The sequence below is a fragment of the Silene latifolia genome, chromosome 8 (assembly GCF_048544455.1).
Source record: "Silene latifolia isolate original U9 population chromosome 8, ASM4854445v1, whole genome shotgun sequence".
NCBI lineage: Eukaryota > Viridiplantae > Streptophyta > Magnoliopsida > Caryophyllales > Caryophyllaceae > Silene > Silene latifolia.
In genome coordinates, this window is record NC_133533.1 from 3,255,725 (window position 1) to 3,266,128 (window position 10,404).

The following is a 10,404-nucleotide window of genomic DNA, read 5'->3' on the forward strand; positions in this document are numbered from 1 at the left end:
ACGGCTAAAAATCGATATGAGCTGCTTAATTTGTTTGACCACGTTGAGAATTGTTGAGCTGCATACTTGCATGTGAATATTATAGTAGCACAAATTCTTATTTGTGACGGAGGTATCCGTCACAAACAAGAGACGGGTACCATATTCTCTCACACAAAACCCATAAGGGTGAGAGACAAAGCACATGGGGTGGGTGCCCACCTTGTCCCCTCTACCCATTTCCACTCACATAATACCCGTCGCAAGATCCGACCCGTCGCAAGCAAGACTTATTGTTATAGTAGTAGTACGAAAAGGACTTGGCGTTAGAATAAAATTAATTAAATAAAAAAAGTGTCATTTGACAATTGACATTTGACAGAAAAATGTAGCTGTAAACTTGCGTTTGAGTACATGTTTGCCAGCATCATCAATTCATCATCGTAGATCTCCGATTCTCATTTTTTCTTGGAATGATTTGACTTGCTTTTGGTTGCCTCCTTGGTTGGTACCGTTGTGACGTAGTCCGTATCTGATACTTGACTTTAAAGCCAATCAATTACTAAATTAAAGAATATTCTATTTTTTAATTTTATTTTTGGGTGTGGTATAAACTCGTAGTCAATATTGTACAAGATTATTATATGCTGGTAGAGTTGTTAAATGTAGTGGACCAAACTGGTCCAACGCGGCTTCATGGGCCGACATCTAACAGCCCGAAAAGCAATAGTGTTGTCTCGGCCCAACCCAATGTCATCCTCAGGCCGAGCTAGTGCCGCAATTTACTTGGTCCGACCCCGTCCAAACACGAATAAAAACCATATATGAAGGCTCAACCCGGCATTGACTTGCTGCTCGGTGGACCAGGCTGAAACTAGATAAAACTGGTCTGACCGAGTCCGGTCCTCATTTAGTGTCGTGCCTGAGCTGCTAGCACTCAGCTCGACCCATCTCTTGGCCTGGCCCAGTGCACAATCCCTTATGGACCACCCCTAGTAACTAATCGGAACAAATTTGTGTTAAAAATGACAACGAGCCGTTTAAAGATGACATAAAGACAATCTGATACGGTCCAATTTGTTAGTTAGACTAATGTATAATCCTTTATCAAAACAACAATGTGGTTTTCCCTTCTCATTTCTAGTTATACAATAGGTGGTCATGGTCTTGTGTGAGTGATAAGGGCTATTATCTCTTAAACAAGTGGTCAGGGGTTCGATTTCTAACTCTTGCGAATGAAAAGCCCAAATTTGGGAGGGGTCAACCCATTAAATTGTCTTCAGTACCCGAAGAAGATTGTCCCAGCTGTCGGTAGGAGGATACTCCTGGTCAACACCAAAAAAAAAATCCAGTTATACAATAAGGTCGCAATAAATTCTACTTGGTTTACTTTTAAGGTATTTCGGATCCTTAAATTCTACTTTGGTTTTCAAAATCGTTTTAATCTTTATTCTCGGTTTTACATTTTAAGTTTTTATAAAATAAATCCGGACTTCGATTTTAAAACCTATAAGGTTACATTGACTTTGTATTATGTTTCACTCTCCCTTTTGTTTCTCATTTTTACCTTTTCTATTTTTTTCGGATTTTTAGGTGTGCATTCACTCATGAACGATTCTAAAGAATGATTCATGTAGCCAGCCCCAAATCATTTTGAGATTAAGGCTCTAATGTTGCTTTGGTTGTTGTATACAATAGGTCGCAATTTTGAATCCACCTCCCTCACTATTGTAATGTGACTGAGTGCGCTTCATTAGAACAAAAAAATCTCAAGTTATGGGCCTTGTGCTTATGTGAATGTAGTTCTCTTGGTCTCTTGGTCGGTAGCCCATACAATTAAGGACTCTTTTGGGTCCAAATGACAAGTCTGCGGTCAGTTAAGAAAGCGATAGAGTGACAACTGAAAAGGCAGTCATACTCGGATGGGCCTGGGCCCTACAATATATTCGTAGCCCTTGGCATTTGTCTTTCAATTACCACAAAGTATATCTACTTATCCTTTTCATGGAATAGTACTCTTTAAAATTTGTGAGTAAGATTTAAAAAAAAAAAAATCTCTCTTTGAAAGATTAAATATTAGCCTAAATATTTGTTTACTATTATATTGGAAATATTTTTGAGGAATAATTTGATAATCCACATAACATAAAAGTCGGATGGTGTGAGTAATAAGGGCTCTCATATCTAAAACAAGTGGTTACGTGTTCGATTTCTGGCTCTTGCGAATGAAAAAGTCAAACGTGGAGGGATCAACCCATTAAATTGCCTTCAGTACCCCGAATGAGATTACCCTAACTGTCGGTAAGAGATACTCCTGATCACTCAATAACAATGCTCAAAAATTGTCCCTTCCTCTTTCATTGAACAAACAACCGAGACAAGGGAGTATAAAGTAAAACACAAATTGTTATATAGAACGGTCTCATGGTAAGAGACCAGTCCATTATCAAGAAGGCCCAATAAAACCCAAAAGACGTACGAAAGAACAATGCAAAACCACCATTCAAAACTGAATTCAGTAACTTCATCTTCTCAACTTCTAAAAACAACAAACAACTAACCCCACTTCACTTTTGTCACCACATCCTCTTGACCCGGCTTTCTGGCTATATTTATGGACGACGACTTCCACCCCGACCTCAAACAACGACATCAATTTCCGCACGCAGCCTGACACCTCCTAACAATTTTTCAGGAGTTTTTACCGTAAACCACTAAGTCGTTACATTAAAACTGTAAGTCATAAAGCTAAAACCCAATCTTCACAAATCTTAAATTGGTTTGAAATTGTGAGTTATGAAGTTAAAACTCTTAAATGTTAAACTAAATATATACGTTCTAATTAAAGTACTCATTTGTAAAACACAAGCTATAGGCGTAAATGCTATTAGCTGCCTTAAAGTATAGAATATTTAACATAAAGCTCAAAGTTCTCAACTTAAAAAGGTGAGTATTCAAACTGTCAAAGTTTTCATCGTTTAAAAGTGATTATGCAAATTATGTCAAAGTTCTCAACATAAGAAAGTGAGTATTCAAGTTAAATCAATAAGTTAAGATTTATAAGTGTTGATTTCAGTTTTCAATTATGGTCCAACAACAAATTTTTGAACTTGATACGGCTGATCGTACTTATTGTTCATCATGATTGCCAATGATCAACGTAGTTGATCGGTGGAATGAAGGGGAGAGAAAGCCGATCAAATTTAATGACGTCGATGGTCATAGGGGATGTTGACCCGTCAGTAATACGTGGATAACAAAAGCGGTAGGGAAAGTGTGGTGTTGGTGGTGGTAGCGAAGGTGTTGATGGTGGTAGCGGTGGTGATTATGGAGAAAGGGGCAGCGGTAGTTTATGGGCACTTTATGCTTCAGTATGAGAGAAGCATTCAATTTTATTAATGTGGATGGATTTAATCGTGGTCCATAACTCCTTGTTGGGCTAACTCCTTTTATTGGGCCCGTCCTATAGCATAGGACGGTCCTATAGGAGAGTTGCTGAAAGTAAAAATACATAACTCAGCATCAAATTACTTGTTAATTGGGTTAATGGCTTATACAAGATGATCAAAGACAGCGAAACCAAACTAAAACAACAAAATTGAATTAATCATTGCATTTAACAATAATTAGTTTAGATCCCGTGTAATGAATACGCGATACTTATAATGTTTTTATTTTTGTATTACTTAATCATACTAAATTAACACCTCATTAATTTTTCTTATTTCGTGTCATTATATTTTGATATGAGAAAAAAAAAAATTGAACTGTGAAATTATTTAAGAAAACAGAGTAAAATTCCACTGTAAAATAATAGTGGTATTTCACTAATTGTTCATTTTTTCTCGTTGTGTATTTAATATTTTGTTTGTAGAAAAAAAAATTAAAACTATAATTTTTTTAAAGAGAATTGAGTGACACAAAGCTAATGATTTGTAGTAGTTTTATACGGAGTATTATTTATACTTTAATTAAAATATTATAGTTTAGTGTTTAGTGAAAATTATATAATTTGATAAAAGATTAATTTTAATGAAAAGAATTATATAATGAAATATATTATAATTATTAATTTACTTATTTAGTAAATACAATTAAATTATCAATAAATACCTTATTTAAAAAATGCTTTTTGGAGGAAAAGTTTGCGTGTTCATCTATTCTTTTAGTAGATAGGAGATTGTCTATTAGACTGGTGTCTTGTGGGCAAGGCTAGAAGTGGGTTGGGTTAAGTTTCCTTGGTCCTAGACCGAACTAGAGAGGATGGGGGCTAGGCCGGGCTCCCTCAAATGCGCCCTGAGCTCAGCCCATGTAGAATTTTGGTATATTACGGCAAGAAGATACTCCAACACCTTAACACGATCTAAGATACTACCGTAGCCTACTAGGGCCAGAATCTTTGGTAATTAATGTCACACGACATGTCTTACAATCATTATGCACAAGGCCATGAGGAATTTAAATGGTTTTGTAATTAAATAATGCGACAAAATATCAAGGTTCCTACCCCTTAATTAAGACTATGGGTCATTTTCATTTAATTATATTCATCCCCACTTCAACAAATTAAAAATCATTTAACTAAAACACCTACCTCTATCTATCTCTTTAAGAAACATGAGTTATTATTTACTAAATATTAATGTAAATATGTAAATACGAGAACATGTATAATGGTCAATGTCGGATGTGTAAATTCAATTTTTTTATTTTGTTTTTTTCTGTAGTTTTACACTTTATTACTAAACAGTATCGGACATAAATGCCCTATTAATTGAGATGTTGATATTAATGATATCATTGGAACTCCTTACCATTTCGATAATTCAGCCTACAGTTAGTGACGGAGTTAGGATTTGTGAGAGAGGAGCGGGAACTTCAGCAGGGACGAATAAGTAATGTCATAAGATAAACTTGAAAAAAATACGAAACTTTTAAACTAAAATTTGCAAAATTTTCATTTTTCAGAAGGAACGAGTGCCCCTACTAGTCCCACTTCCCCCACAATCCGATCTCGGCGAGCGTGCAATATGAGATAAACAAATATAATCTTTAACTTGTTTGTGTATATCATCAAAGTTAGCTATAATTGGTTAGAGTTAGTTATGGTTAGTTTGATTGTTACAAACTCTTTCTCATTTAGTCAAGTTTATAATGGTTTCATGTCTAATTTAACATGATATTAGAACCAAGCGGTTTTAAATAGTTCCTTAGCTCATTTTAATGTTTAAGGGATTAGTTTCCTCAGAACTATTCTGGTAACGTTGATAGATCAATTACTCGATTAATGTATAACCGTCTAATTAAGGAGCTAATTATTATTGTAATGTTGAACCCTGTGATCTTTGTATAGTATTTGAAACGATAAAAGTCGATACTTTCTTAAATAAAAAGTAGACTTATGACATCATTCACCAAAGATCAATCAAATGACAGCATGAAAGCAATCTCATAATCTTTAACCATAATTCAATCTATCTCATTGTAAAGGGACACTATTCGTCTAAAGCTGTAGAGAGATAGTGACCCTGTCACAAAATGCAAGTAGGAGAGCATTTGGAGTATCCATTTTCCACCTACTTTCACTATCCACTCTCATTTTGTGAAAGGGACATTATCCATCTAGGCGTCTACAACTTTAATTAGACGGATAGTGTCCGGGCTAAGGTAAGAATTTGTGACCATAATTCTCTTAACTCCCAAGTGATCCCAATAATTGATGGATCAATCAAATGACAACATGAAAGTGATCTCATAATCTTTAACCGTACTTCTTTTTTGTAATTCCTTAGTGATCCCAATAATTGAAAGATCAAGCTCACATACCCATGTTACCGGATTAGATCATAAAGCTGTTATCTTACCTAGCACTACACTGTTGCATGATTCCTTCTATAAACAATCAACAAATTAGGCAAGAATGTCAACCTTTTTCCATTTTAATTCAATGAATCACCAACATACTACTGTAAAATCAGATACCCAAAATCCACATTCATTCATAAATGATACGTTAAGGCATACCGAAATCGACCGGACAAAACTGAACTGAATTGATCTAAACTGAATTGGATTATGAGAATTGAAATTAACTCTAAAAGAACATCCATGTTGGTCGAAGTGCTGAACATAACTTAATGGAGCTGAACTAAAATGAACTGAACTGAATGAAGCTGAAATAAACTGAAGTAAGGCATTGTTCTTTACGACTGATAGGAGCTAAAGAACTTAGTGAAGTTGAGTTGAACTTAATTGAACTAAATGGCGCTGAGTTGAATGAAGTTGAAATAATAAGAGTTAGTTAAGAGATGAGCTGAACTAAATAGAGTTGAACTGAACTAAAATGAGCTGAAATTAAGTGCGCTTAAGTCTCTATTAAAACGATAGTACCCATTTTAAGATGAAAACGGTTCAAATGTGATCTCACTTGCATAGTTGTATATATAAGACAAATCTTTTGTTCTTTTCTAAACACTCCGCATTTGCCTCATTTACCGTATTTGATCCGTTTTAAGTTTAAGACGTATATTTCTGTCTTAAATAATAATTTGTGTAAATTATAATGGATCCAATACTTATTGAGATTCCATATAATTTGTTTACCCAAATAGTAGGACAAAAAATTGATGATTCTCATCCAAAATTATAGGTATTGTTTGGAAGAAAGTGGACCTAAAAGTTACATTAATGTGCCTTCCTTTTCACCGCCAAATTTGGTGGTGTAACAGAATGAAACGAATTAGGTACAAAGTGCACGTACAAGCAATTTTATCTGGCTTCACGTAGTCTTGTCGCTTGTACAAAACAACTTTATCTAAATTATTTCCATTAATCTTTTCTTTTTCTTTTAAAAAAGAGAGTACAAAAGAAAATTTGATGGGAACGATATTTGAACTGGATAACGACTTTATCAGTTAAACTAGTTGATATATGATTATCTTAATCATTTGTTAAACTACATATATTGGCATGCGATGGTATATATATATATATTGATCATGTAATTTAGTGCTTTATATATAGTCTTGTGAAGAAAATTTTATGTCAAATGACAAATTTCACAAAACTAAAGATTGTATCAAGGCCACTTGGTAAAAAAAAAAAAAAAAAAAAAAAAATTGAATCAACCAAGCCTTACCCTACTTTAGTACTACAAGCTAGTAATGGTGGAGCAAAGGATATTTTATACTTTAAGAATCGTTTGGTTACATGTATGAACTTTTATGACCTATAAAGTGATAGATTACATGAATTTATAAATTATTTTTTTTTGGTGTAATCCGGATTCGAGCTGGGTAGGACCATTAAGGCGATAAAGCTCTCTTTCATGAGTTTTAACACTGCTACATTCCTAGGGCTCGAACACGAAACCTCTGGTTAAATTAGAACAACTCATTACCGTTTGATCTAAGTTCTCGTGGAGTCATGGGTATGAATTTAGATTTCACGTGAATTAAAAAATGTTGTTTGGTTGCATAGAGGAATTGCAATTCATGTAAGCATTTTTACTTATTTAGAAGGACCCATTATAAAAGAATTAGAAATCATGTAAAGTTCTAATCCACATGAATTAAACTTCCTATGTATAAGAGTGATAAGTCTGATAACTAAACAACTTCTTTACTATAACACGGTCTTTTTTCACTTTTTTCACTATAAAATGATAATTTTGAAAGTGGTTGTTTTATACGATGGTGTCCTAGTATAATTTCTGTAATTCCGATACTTCCGAAAGAGACATAAACATTAAACCGGATCTAACCTTAACAATTATTGCGAAATAAACTCCACATTTTATTTTTATTTTGCACGTTGTAATAAATGAGCAATATGGGACCAAAGTCGGGCCTCGTATACCTTCATAGGGATCCTAATTTCTGAAGCATACATACCCAAATAACCACCGTCACTATATTTACTAACTACAACATGCTTACGTGATGATTGGGGATAAACTGCATGCCATGTGATCCTATGGATTCCTATCTCATAATGTCAGACTAATAATCTTTATAAATATTGTTAATTATTTGATTCTTATGGAAATCTTAGTCTAGCATGCTAGAGAATGAGGTAGGACAGATTTTTATTTAAAACGGGTGTATTAAGTTTAAGATGAATCAGATAATATGAATAAGACAAAATTAAATGTACACGATAAGATAGAAGTTTGTTTTGAATGTTTAAGTGGGATGATCTTTAAGTCATTTTAATATTAAGACGGGTACGTTTATTATAAGGGAGACTAACTCGATTAGAGGTATAGGATGGTGATTACATAAGGTGTGAGCTCACTAATCATACAACCAATTAATTACTAGTAATTCGAAATGTACAAAAAGTAAAAAATAGAAAAATAAAGGCAACCTGCATCGCAGTATAATTTGAAGTATAACACGAAGATAAATTTCGAAGTTCATGGTGCCCTAGTGGATTTTTGCTTAAAACAGTATCTCGGATAATCAATGACCGTATCGGCCGTCACTTAGACCATGTTTTTTTGAATTGAATTTTCAAGAACTAAATTGAATTGGGATGAACCGTGTCTAAAAGGACATCAGTTTAATTCAATCCAACTTTTTTTGCTTATGACAAAATGTGACTTATAAGTTGTGACATCTCATAAACCCCTTTTCATCCCTTCTTTTAATACTCCGTATTATTTTAACCGGTAGTAAAACATCGCGAGTTTATGCCGCAAGCCGCATCACCAATGAGAATTTGTGACTTTTGATGGTTCGATATAATAAATTGATGGATGAAAGATTAATTACGAATTTACAAATGCTCAGAACAGAGTTAGTTATCTCAACATTAATTGATTCCAGAATGGAATGTCCTTTACACTAATATAGAATGAAGACAATCAAGACATACATAATACTCCGTAGTTGGATACACCATCGTTGTTGACATTAGTTTTTCAGCAAGTCTCCCTTGTAACGTATATATCCATTACAAGTTTATAACGGATTAAGTATTATTCATGTGGATAATAAGACAAAACAAGACCTGTCAAACGGGTCAAACAGGCGAGTTATGGGTTAGGTCAGGTTTTGACAGGCCGGGTTTCGACCCAACGGTCAACCCGCGTCACAAACTCAAACATTTGAAATTGTGTATTTTAAGGAATATATATTGTCTTGACCCAACGGTCAACCCTCTACTGGTCAAGTTTCAACCCGTTGTTCACGGGTCAATACAGGTTCGGGTTGAAAAACCGGGTTATTTGCGGGTCGGGTCACAGTCGGTTTTTGGGTCGGGTCAAGTTTTGACAGATCTAGACAAAACAGATTGTTACTTTATAATCCTTAGACATCCTGTTTTTGTTTATCTATCTACATGAACAGTACTTAACTCTGCGACGGATATCTCAGTTATAAATAAGAATTTGTGTTAATTATTAGTGCTCCATATTTCATGAGTAACATGACCCCTCAACTTGCCTTGCCGCCGTAAAGTCAAATTACAACTTACAAATCGCATATAATCCGAATAAACACATAGGATTCCATTACGTTTTCACACTATACACACTCACAAACATAAACACAATTAATTAACATTCCTACACGAACACGAGACAAGTATAGCACGAAATGCACTAAAATGGAACTTTATTCACAACAAACACACATCACCATTATCACAATCCATAAAAACAAACTAATGACCATTACCACACGTAACTACCACTCATGGTCGCATAGAGCTAGAAATCAAACTTTACAACAATAAATGTTTCTCTTCCTATTTTGGAAATCAATAAATCTCGTTTATAACCGTCTTTTCAGAAAGAGCTTTTGAGAGGGTTTTTCGAAGTGATGAAAATGATAAATGTTTTCGATGAGAATTTGTGTTTGGAAATAAACTTTAAAACAATAAACTGTAAAACAGTTCACTCATTCAGCTAACCAATGATAATGTGGCAATTACGAAACTTATATGTAAATCGATATGTGTGATGACAGTTTATGGACCGTTGAGAAGGTTTATAGTGTAAATTAGGGAACTTATAGGTGATGGATGAGTCGATGGATAACTCATTGACTGAATGAGTGAATTAATAAGCCAACTAACGAATTACGTTATTTAAGATGATCATGAAGGTCACAGAGTACATTATAGCATAGAGTGCAGGAATACAACATAGACTCTCAAATTGTCGTGTTTACTTTCAAACTAAAGATTCAGGCATGTACCCATGATTCGAAGATGTTGAGTATCAATAATCGACCAACTCAGTAGAAACCGGCAAGCTCCGCGGTGAAAAAAACATGGCACATAATGCAAGTTCTCATTTGTGACGGACAAAATCCGTCACAGTCCGTCACAAGCTTTTTACGTGAGACAAAGAGGTAAGTGAGAGGAGCAAATGAAAGAGGGTTATAAAAAGTCACAAACAAGAACGGCTGATCAACAAAA